This window comes from Glossina fuscipes, unplaced genomic scaffold (assembly GCF_014805625.2).
Source record: "Glossina fuscipes isolate IAEA_lab_2018 unplaced genomic scaffold, Yale_Gfus_2 231, whole genome shotgun sequence".
NCBI classification, from domain to species: domain Eukaryota; kingdom Metazoa; phylum Arthropoda; class Insecta; order Diptera; family Glossinidae; genus Glossina; species Glossina fuscipes.
In genome coordinates, this window is record NW_023998574.1 from 151,281 (window position 1) to 163,696 (window position 12,416).

Genomic DNA, 12,416 nt, shown 5'->3' on the forward strand with positions numbered 1-12,416 from the left:
GACGTACAAGGGGAGATGAATGCATATTTTTTATACATTTATATATAGAAGATTATATATTATATTTCAAGCACTTGTAGGAATATATGGAAAGAATTAATATGAGATTTCCATTTTTCCCAGATAATCCCAGTTTATATATTACTAAGATAAATATCCTCCTCATATATATACTACAAGCTTTTGGTTTTTCCATTCCTTTAATGACTTTGCCGCTACGCGAATATTCTACGTAAACTTCGGTTTGGAATGGTATTCGTCTTTATCATAGGACGGTTTAGGTGGCATTTGGTATTGTGAACTCAATCCTAGAGAAGAACAAAACCAATCTTATAAACTATATTCTTGCCATGACGGCAAAATTGTTGCTGCTCAAGTTAGCTCTATCTTACCTCTTCTTGTTACTTTAGGTGAAGATGGTAAAATTTCCGTGTAGGATTTTGAAGCTAAAATGTTGCTACTGCAAAAGGAGTTTGATAAAGCGGGCATTGATCTCATATGGTTTTATTTACGAATGTCGTTATCGGGTATGGATTTGGTTGCAAGTTGGTGTTATACGTCAAATATATGTCGACTTGAAAGCCCAGTCGGCGCCCACTATACATCTAATGCGAGCTATTAAGGCTCATACTGCAGCGGTCACGAAAATGACTATAAATCCTCGAAATTCGTTGATGGTAACGGAAGTGGCCGATTGTACAATATTCATTTACAATTTGAGTGACCAAACGATATCGCACAAATAGATGTAGATGTTTTCATTATAGAAGAGAGCGTTAATAGCTCAGAAGAAATGTTGAGTGAGAGAACACCGAATCGCTAATTAAATTCAAAAAAAGATTTTTAATTACAAGTATTCTTCTTAGGTGATAAAGAATATTCAGCGACGGGTGATAACCAGTTTTAGCACTCAACGCGTGTTAAAGGCTCTTCGTAAGTTACCAACAATCATAATGAGAGATTTAAAGTCGGCGAAAATGGAATACAGTCAAAAATGTTAAAACGTAAATATGAAGTTGTTTTGAACCAAAAAATCGATGAAATTTGATTTAAAGATTTATGGCTTTATATCTATCGCAATTTTTTATTTACTTTACCTTAGAACTTGCCTCAGTCATTTAACAACTCCAGCCTTTTATCAGCTATGTGTCGTCGTCTTATTGACACCACATGTTGAAATACTCCAATTTTTTCAAATTGTATTACACATTCTTGTTATTCATTTGCAACATATTTTCGCCAAACAATCCAAAACATTAGTTTTTATTTCAGCATTTCTAAGCTTTACGAAACAGGAAAGATTTGGAGTTATACGGCTCGCTTCTTCTTTCTTTTTAAAGAATGATAAAATTCACCCTTTCTCACCATTCGCAGAAATGATTTTTAAATTAAAATTTAAATACTTTAATAAGGATTATTGGAGCTAATATTATTGGAAATGATACTATTCGATGATCATAAGTTCAAGGGTGAAAAACACTGCAGCAACTTCTTAGCAAACAAATAAAAAACAAGAAGCATGCAAGAGCTTACGTTAGATATTTGTTGCCACTAAGTCATTAGCCCTGGATTAAAAAGAAAGGAAAAATATTTACAAGTCTTGTCCGATTTGAAGGACGAACATATCTATTTTACTACTGTTTACACTGGTTTGGAACTCAACTCATTTGTAATACTCATCAGCAGGGGTTCCGTAAACTGTACGTACAATCCAGGAATTTTGGCTTCATTTCCACACGTGTCCGTGATACTGTAAAACAGACAAAAGACCAAACGTATTTTAGAATCTGTTACTCGGCTGCAAATTTATACAACGAATTACCTGAATAATCGCCGAATTGCAATTTAATTCTCCTGCGAAACGCTTCGAGTTCGTTATTATATACGTTTTTGACTCAGTGCAAAATTGTATGAAATTCGTCAAGTGATGACACGTCCACAATTAAAACAACTAAAACAGTTTGCGTAATCCTCCAACATTGAGCGTACATGGAATATAATTTTCTTTATAATTTTAACTTTATTAAAAATATTGTACGAAAAACAGCATTTATTTTCCCTTAAACGCTTTCTGACTAGTTTTTGTCAATTTTTAGAGACCTGCGGTTCGATTTTCGCATATTTTTAAATATTTGGTATTAATTTTTACATATATTCGTACAGGTGGTTTGAATAAATTTGAAATCATTTATTTAATTGTATGAAAAAACAGCATTTATTTTCCCTTAAACGCATTCTGACTATCTATTCCAGATTTATTGTTGCGAAGGTTTAGAAACTTGCATGGAACGCTTCGATATACGCACCCAACGTTGGGAAGTTATTGATTTTTGAGAGGAACGTGAATTTCATGAAATTTTTACCGTGGGCAGTAAACTGTATGGAACCTCCAGGGAAGCCGTCTTACGCTATGATTGGGATACAAGTGGTTGGTTGAACGCCTACGAGTTCGGCTAGTTACGTGATTGGGACACTGCTGTAGCTGTGGATATGTCAAACTGTAATCGATGAGGAGTAGAATAATATGAAAATTTGGCAGCTGCAGGTTGAATTGAAAACTTCTTGACGTACAATGACCTTAGTCGACCATCGTCGACATTAGTTGCCAGTATAAATTTAATTCTTGTAATTTTTAAGTAAAATAAACGTTACAAGAATTGATAACGGAAAAAGAAAAAACTTTAGACCGACTTCTTTGAAAAATATGCCGGTTTCCGCATGAAGGCACTAATTACTGAATTTGGGTGAAATTGACCCATCGACCATTTCTTATCAAAACTTTGATTGCTTTTGAAAGCTTGAAATGAAGGCAGGTCTTGCAGATTGGTTTTTTTTAAACTAATTTCAGATCCTTTGTTATGTCGGAATCATCAAGTTCACGCGACTTTCTTCTGACAAATCCCTTCTTATGGTTTATTTACAATTAAACGTATATAGAACTAGAAGTGCAATTTGGGTGTTGTAAAACAACGCAAAGGTGGAATATTCTGAGTTGTCCGCGTATGCATGTTCTACAAGATGGCGATTCCCTACATTTACGCAAATTAAGACGCCTGAGATTCACTCAACTCTAAACCACTAAAGTGTCTAAAGTTCGCTTTAGTTTAGTGTTGTATTAAATGACAGGGGCAGCTTTACATCATTGCCATAGGCAGCTACTATTTCTCTACATAAAGTACAATTGTAACACTTTGCACACGGCTTTTCAGATAAAAGGGAAAATCACTTAACCACAATATTCGGAAAAACTTAAAGTAAATTTAAAAATGAAGAAAGTCCTGGTTTACCCTATCAAAAGCCTTAGTGAAGTCGATGTAAATAACGACAGTTTGCTGACCTTTCGAAATCCTCTCGAGGGTATAAAATGACATCCTAAAAAATGACAAATAAAATAATCACATAGAAACAAAACTGATTCCAAGAACAATGTTGACCTGAAATTCACGCAACGTTCAAAACGGTAGATATTTCATACAACTTTCCATCGAGAAACCTAAAAAGCGTAAAACATTAATGCCTACGAGCGGCGATCGTATGTTAAAAAGGTCAAAAAGGTTGGAGGATCTAAACGGATGTAGTTAGTTAGTTTGGAAGTAATGAGGGGATTTAAACTTTTTCCCCTCAAACCGTCGAAGGACGGTTGCACTAAAGAATTACACCTGCTATAGGCCTTATCAGGACAAATGGACCCATTCGCTACTGTGAGCATTATGCGTTTTATTAGCTTTGAGAAAATTAAACTTCGACAAGTGATCGAAAACAATAATAATACTAATATGAGCAAAAGATATTCTAGGGTAAGGACCTAATAAATCGAGACATAATGTTTGGAAAAGACGAACAAAAGCAGTGGGTTAACGCATAGGTGGCCTTAGATTCTTTTATTTGCTTGCAAATGTCACATGTAGAGCTGTACAATTTTTAAAATATTTTCGGCCAATAGAAAACCATTTTTAGACGATAAATGGTTTTGGTTAAACTTCTATTTAAGAAAAATAGAAACCATAACTTCCAAGACTTTTGTTCTTCCGCATCGTACTGAGTTCGTTTGTAAATATAACCATCATGGATAATTATGCGGGGTAAGTTGCAATCGATATTTTAAAAAAACATTGCGAGGATTGGAAAGTATCAATTTCGATGGCATCGAGCAATTTTTCTATACACAATTTATCCAAATGTAAGTAGCCCATTTTTTCCAAGTCTTCGGAGTAAATGCGAGACACCGAATCAGATGTTTTTTCGATGCTTAATTCAGAAATTGAAATGTTTCTTCAAGGGTAATGCTTGGAACTTTGCAATTTCAATGACCATCTAGTCAAACGACCGTGTTGATATTTTGCCATATTTTGGGACATCAACCACTTAAGAGAAGTGTGATCTGTAATAACTTTAAGCTTCATTTCTTCGTTTTCATTCTTAAAGCTAATACGAGTCCTATTCCAAATTTTGCATTGCATAGAAAATGGATTATTGAAATCTCTTAGTCTCATTCCGGTCTTTAGCCTCTGCCACGGGACAAGGACAATCGTTCTCCTGCCTTGTTAAAATGTCCAGTTTATCTAACGACACACAAATCACACAAATCACACGAATCAAAGCGACGAAGTTCGCGTCTGTTAAAAGTGTCGTACTGGATAGAATTGAGAAATTCGAAAAAGCAAATCCACGTTTATAAATTGATGTCGAACAAGGTATACTCTTAATATTCTTAAGTCGAATGAGATCATTTCATACAAACTATAACTTTTATTACCCGATTCCGAGCGAGACGAGGAAGAAGAGCCACTCCATATACCTGCCGTTCCTAACCCAATTTTATAGTTACGTTATACGGACCGCAACACTATATGGGTCTCTATGGGCGGATATGATGCCGCCTGCATTTACGAATTGCAACCAGATGTTAAAGAGCCAGTACGTTCTACCATTATAAAGGACGGAGACGACTGCGAAATTCACTCGTGTCTTGATGTGTAGGTTGCGGAAGATTTACACTTCATTTATAAATCAAATATTATAAGTTAAACGTTGCTTGCAGAGCAATCTAACAGATTTTACTGATATGTGAAATTATCTTTGTTTTAACATGTATTATCCCTTAAACGGCACTATCCCGTCTATACTAAGTAGTTGTGACGGTAATAGTTTGATTTCGGTCGGTTATGATGGCAATATTTTCATTTATTTATGGTTTGGAGCGGAAATACGTCAAATTGAGCGAAGAAATAACGCTTCTACAATGGCATTGATAATTTGATCTGCCATTGTCGATCCGAATTATCCATCGCTAGAACAGCAGAAAATCTATGCTGAGCAGAAACGACAAGAGAAAGCGGCCGAAGCGCATAAACGTAACATTTTAACGGAAATTTCGAGACTCCAAGAAAAGTTCAACCGGCTGATGCTGGAAAATAAGAGAACTAAAGAGGATTTATGAATTGAGTACATGCTACTGGATGTTCGAATTACAAAACAAATGCGGGACGAACTACAACTCAAATTGGATGAAGTACGAGACGATCTAGCCCATGACTTGGAAGTAGCTGAGGTCGACAATCAAAAACTTTATGATCATTTTATAAAGAATTTGGATCACATACCAATTAAAATAACAAGTTTCGGGTGAGTATTAATTGCTCTGGCTCCTGAAAAATTACAATTTGCGTCAGTGTCTCTACATCGTCGTGCATTTTCTAGACTTACTGAAAGCGGTTTTAGATTATATACTTTTGCTCTCAATTATTGACTGCATATATAAACTTTTCCTGTACTGAACAATCTTTTATACACGGTTCTAGTGCTCAAATCTATACTTTTCGCACCGAACGTTTGGAGGAGAACAAAGCATAACATAATTTAAACGTACTTTCAATTAATCGTAAATACACGCTGCCGATGACGAAGAGAGAAAACACCACGAGATGTGAAAAACCAGATTCGTAAGACAAATATGAATACTACGCAAATGCACGAGCACTTTTTCGATTTCTCTAATTTCCAAACGTAAAACATGAACAATCCCTGTCCCCCGAACATTTCCTAAGAAATATATCACACACAGCTTGCAATTATAAATTGAAGCGAATTGTGTGGGCTGTGAATTCAAAATCCTTACTCTCCTAAAATCGAAATGCAATTATTTTTGCCAAGCGTTGTTTTGAAAAAGTGTTTTTTTTTTCTTTTTTGATATAAACGTTGGGCGCTAAAGATAGTCTGCTTCTAGAGATAAGGTAAGCTCGGTTTTTTTTATGCTTTTTTTTTTGAAATTAAAGTTTAGTATTGCTCTGGAATGCAAAAAAAAAACAAGAAGAAAACTTCAAATGAGAAATTTGGATAAATGCAAAAGATGTGCGAAATTTACATTCTTTTCGCTATTAGTTACTGATTTTTGGTTTATATAGACGTTTATCTAAAATTTGTATAAGTTTCTTTGTGTAAGCATGGGTCGCCCTTAAATGTTCATAGCTTATTTGGAAATTAAAGCAACAACTTACACACATCTATACTTAACACATACAGCTCCTAGTCTGCCTGCATGATGTGAGTATATGTTTTCAATTATTTACCAGCGAGGACAAGTTTGAGGCTCTAGAAGAGAAAGGTGAAGAAGTGCTTGAACTGCCTGAGGAAACCTTTTTCTTCGGTGGTGATCTGAATACAATAGTGCCACGCTTCAGCAGAAAAATGGTGCACCTTTTACTGAGCTATCATTCATGCCAATTTTATGAGATACAACGTCTGCATAATTGGGAAAAAATGGAAAAAAGAAAACCATATTCCAATAAAAATCATCCACACGATGATCGCAAGATGGAAGAGGCACGAAGAACCCTGAAAACAACAAACAACAAATTGAAAAAAGGCGCACAATGCGAACCACAATCGTTTCAAACTTTGGCCTATCAATATCATGAAGTTTTAATGCTACGCGAACAGTCTCACGCAATGCTTTCCAGTTTTAATAAAACAGTCTTCGAACTGCAGAATATTAAAAAGACCATAAATGACTTCATTGAAGAAAAACGTTGGCGATTAAAGACCATTCATGAAAATATACCTTAAGGCAGACCGAAAACACTTAATGGAAATAAATCCAATAAATATGGACGAAGAATATCCAGAGATTAATTTAATAGAGAAATATTTCCCTGGCTGTGGGTATAGAATTCAACGATATATTATACCTTGAGAAGAAAGTTAAAGATCTACTTCCGAGGCGATCAATAAATAAAATCAGAAAGTTTAAAAATAAAGAAGATGAAATTCTTAAATTGGATCAGATGTCTATCTACAGGCTGGAAGACATTAAGTGTTTTCCGAAGCATTCTCATCTTGTAGAAAAATTCAAGCAATTACCTAGTCCACCAGATCTGGCCTAAATTGCTCTCGAAGCATTACATACCCTCGTTTTTCTATGCTCGGAGGATGAATCCTCCAACGAAGGGGAAGAACACACCAAAAGTATTGACTCCACCGATATGACGGCCATACGTGTGGATGAAAGCCTTTGTGCACCCGGCCTGACACGAATTGGAAAAAAAATTAAGTGATGCCCTCAAGCAGATAGATTCCAAACGTGACGAAGTTAAGGAAGGGCAAAGGAACGTAAAACGCCATACATATGTTTATAATAAAGAGAAGGAAACGTTGCTGGCGTTCAGGGTAAGTGCGTTTTTTCAGAACATTAATTCGCATAGAAAAGAAAAGAATATAAGTGCGAATGCAAAAATGCAAAGTGAAGAGACAGTAGCGTACAATAGTACTGTGCCAGAAGTGAATCAATATTGAAATATATATATAGTGTAACCTATAAAAACTACTTTTAGCGAAAACGTCAACAAAAGCTTAACAAAATTGATGTGTCGATTTTTACAAGTGCATCAAATATAACATTTTCGAGAAAGCGAAGATTTCCGTGACTTAAGTAATGCGGTTCTTTTCGACGTCAAGAGGCTTATGGATTTAAAGGGGCGCGTGGGACCACTTAAAAGTGAAGAAACAGAAACCAGACGTTTGCACCGCATAAATATCGTACATTTAAGACGTATAAACACGGATATTTCATTTATGCGATTAGAAATTACCCGATTGGAGAATATAATCAAAAAAAAAATGATGAAAAAATTTTGATTGATCCCAAATTTAAATGAACTCGAAGAATAAGTCCTTAGAAAATATGTTTTCGAACTGGAGGCAACCGCAGAGGAGGACATACGTCTAATTGAACAAGAAATGAAGAAGAGATGGGTAAGTTGTTATTTTTAATGCAAAGAAATGAAAGAACGGTACGTTCTGATCAAGTCCATGAATCGTATATCGGATAATGATAAATAAAAGGATACACACAGTTACTTTACTCGTCATTCTGGGTATATTAATGTTGGATCTTGATGCTATTTGTCAAATTTTGGTAGTAAATACTGATTATTTACAAGATCGCGGTTTATACAATAATGTAAGCACCGATCCACTAACACAAAATCTTATTCAATTAGATGGTACGGCATGGGAAGAATTACACGATTAAATTAAGCATTTATAGCGGTATAGCGAATTCGATTGAAAAACAGATGAAATTGTTTACAAATCAATGAGTGGTAAAGCGAATTCGAATGAAAAAGTGATGAAATTGCCGGTATGTGAAATGAAATTGTGTAATTGTGCTGGTTGAGTGTTGAAAGTGAAACAGTGTTGCAAACTTTTATGTGCACATTATTAAAAAGTGGAGGTTTTGGAAGGAATTTGCGTAGCGTTAATATAATTAATTTGGAAATATTACAAACGCTATAATTGCAAGCATACAATAAATCCAAACAGCATTACTACATATATGTATTTATTTACCGTGACTCCTTAAAGAATTCATTCAGCTTAAATTTTTTATTTAAAACATACACATTGTTACGATCGTTATACGCATTGTTACGAAATTCGCTTTTCTCGGATACGGTTCGTATCGCTGGATCGTGCATATTCTTTTTAAGAAAAATACATTTGCACGTCTTCACTACAAGACTCTTTTATTTACAATCAATTTGTTTAAGGGTAGGACTATCTAGACTTTACTTTGGCAATGCTCTCGTCTTCTCAACTGTAATGCAAAAGTGTGTGTTGACTGAAATTATTAAAACCCTACATATAATAGCATGCGCAATAATGGATCTTCCGAAACAACCCTTTCTCCATCCGCTGCGAATGCCGCCTGACATTTTTCAGGACGGCCCGCACTTTTTTATCGGACACAGGACGCTGCAGCTCGTCACTTATTTTTCTAGCCAATTCCGTGCATTGGTTCTTAATCGACCCCCGCCTGTGATGCCATAACTTTGGGTAGTCTCGAAGAAGTCGGCTGAGGACATCATGGAATTGTTCAACCATAATGTTGGACATCATTTAATCTAAACTATATTATCAATGAAAATATATAAAATAAATAAATAAATAATAAAAATAATTAGACATTAAAACTTATAGACTAAAAGTATATGTTTGAATATTTATTTATAAATAGCTATTATAAAAATAAAACAACGATCAATTTGTTTAAATTTTAATTTATTTACATAAAAAATTAACATTGGAAATTTATAACAATACAAAATTATGAAAAAATGTAAATATAAATTTCAAATAAATAATAAATCCAATTACATACTAAATTTTATAAACCAAATGTTGCCAGCTCCGCCTTGTGTTCTTTATTTATTTATTTTTTATTTTTTTTGGTTTTTATTTATTTGTTTTTATTCATTTCTTCATTGATTTATTCAATTTTTAGCACTTTAAAGTGAACACTTTGCAGCTATGTGCCAGCTAAAATTTTTGAAAGGAATGAGCCACCAAAAATTTTTCGTAACAAGCAAGGCTTTCATTAAGTCAGGCGAATTGTCTTAACTAGGAAGCTTTAATTTCACGCTGCACGTTTACAAAAAATAATACCGCAAAAAATTGCTTAATGTATATCTTATGAAAAATCTACTAATATCGTAAACAAGAAGAATGCGTTTGTTGTATGTTTTACGAAAGTGAAGCCTAATTAAAAATGGCAGTTCCGTATGAAATCTGTAGTACTTTTTGGCCTTAGCGTTGTAAACTGTATTGCGACAAAAACTTTCTTGATAAAAATTTTTCGAGCCAAATATATTGCTCTCTTGCTTGCACAACCCTGTCAACGTTCGCGACGTAGCCGATAGTTAATCAACATTTGTGTTTGCTGCACGTATGACTTTCGTTGCTATCATTCCTGTATAAATGAAAAAGCAGAACAAAGAAGCAAATTTTTGTTTTGTTGTTTATTTGCCGTTGTCAAAATCCAACAAATAATAGCTGGTTCTTTAATAAATGAACAAACAAAACGACTGTGGAAGATATAGTGACTCTGTTTTGACTAAGCTGAGTAGACCACCATTAAAGAGATTCGCAAATTTGCTGAGAAGGAAATGGGCACTTGCTAAAGTAAGAACCGACATCCATTTAAAAAAATGTATCTTGTTAAAAGCAATGATGTAACCTATTTTTTAGTAGATTTTTTGAATTGAAGCTGGCAATTGTTAAAATAATACATCGACACTTTTTCATATTCGCGTGTGTGTAACCTGATGCCGTCATGTTGATAAGGAATCTCCATTTCAACGAACTATATATACTGGCTACCTGCGTTCTTTAGTAATTTGCAAAATTAAAAATCTAATGATGATCGCGATTAAAACCAGGATTCAATGTAATGGACGGAAAAGACGTGCGTCAGCTTCCTATGGCTTCAACAGTTTTTAATTTAGCCAATTATATCAGAAATAATCTGCAAACGAACAAAGCAACTGTACATTAAAAGATAACAAATCCAATAGTATTATTGTCTATGTAATAGAGGCAAATAATATTTTATAATAGGTGCATATAATTATTATATTTTATGGGTCGTTATCACAAAAGAAGAATGCACTATGCAACCTCGAATTATAAAATGTCTCTAAAGATATAAGTTATAAAGCGCTCCGCAAATCGAAAATGGAAGACGCTCCAAAAATTATTAATCATGCAAACTCAATTAAGAAGAAAATCGACGACGCTAAGACATTCAAGGTCGAAGTCTTGAAGCTGGAGAAGAAAAATGGCGATTTCTCCTTTCGCCAGATTGTGGCTTTTATGTCCCACTCAAAAAAATTGTGTTAAAACACAAAGGAAAAAAATTTTTTTTGCAATTTTTGTTTCTGTGCCTAATTTCAACTTTGTTTTGTTCCATAAATTGCTAATTGTTAAAACACAAAGGAAAAAAATTTTTTTTGCAATTTTTGTTTCTGTGCCTAATTTCAACTTTGTTTTGTTCCATAAATTGCTATTTTGTTTTGGTTTTGTTTGTTAATTTGTTTTTTGTTTTAAATATTATTTTCTGGTTCAGCTGTTTATAAACCAACAATTTTGTTTTCAATTTACGGCTGTTTTCTCTTATAAACGCAACGTGGGCAATTGTGCTTTTGCCTAATTTGGGAATTAAGAGAGAGCGTATTTAGCAGCTGTTGTGCTTCCGTGATCCCAAAAAACGAATAGTGGTCAAGCGAAGCTCAATGCTGTCACGTAAGCGATTCAAAAGCAGCCTAAAAACGAAAATGTATGCTGACCTTCAGATACGTCATTACTTGCTAATGGGAAAGAAAATAAAATCCTAAGAAAAATGTTTTACTTACAAACAATTGTACCAAAACGACCATTTTTGAACCGTCGACTATACAAATTTTGAGAAGAAAAAGTTTATTCGACAACACTTAAATTCGATAGCATATAAACATTGAAATTGCATACAAATTCGTTAATTTGGACATATAATCTCCTATTTACAAAAAAATTGAATTGAAAGTAAATTAACTGTTAATACATAATAGTAATCAATTACGCAGCATGCTTTGACAGAGCATTTTACATCATGTGATCGAAGGGGGTCGAACTTCGCGCCGTACAATTGTTACGAAGACGAGCCCTGCGAGGTGTTTCCAAACCCGTTACCCTGCCTAAAAATGTGTGCGTTTTTATATATATATGTAATGTATCCATGCATTAATTTATACTGTTACACGTAGATTTCTGCGTATCACAAACAAATAAACCATTTGCGAAAAGTGTAAAACAAGGGAGCGTACCTTTTGATTCTTCAGCGCCAAAAACATATTTAGATGACAGAATCGGTGTTTTCGCAGAGCTATCACTACTAAGCAGATGCATGAACACATAAGGAATTATATAGCTTCAACATTTTCAGTTTAAATTGCTACAGTCTTATATCAGTCAAATTTGTAACATTGTTTTAAGATCACTGTATACATCATTACAATCTACTAATAGACTTATGTATATAATATTGGCCTCTATATTTCAAAATACACGTATGTAAATAACCATCATCATGTTGTGTTATCTGG

At 34.2% G+C, this 12,416-nt stretch overlaps 1 pseudogene; it reads left to right on the plus strand.

The window, feature by feature from the left end:
- LOC119642594 overlaps positions 1-9,820 on the plus strand; it is an 11,779-nt pseudogene extending 1,959 nt beyond the window's left edge.
- Positions 9,821-12,416: the final 2,596 nt, after the last annotated feature.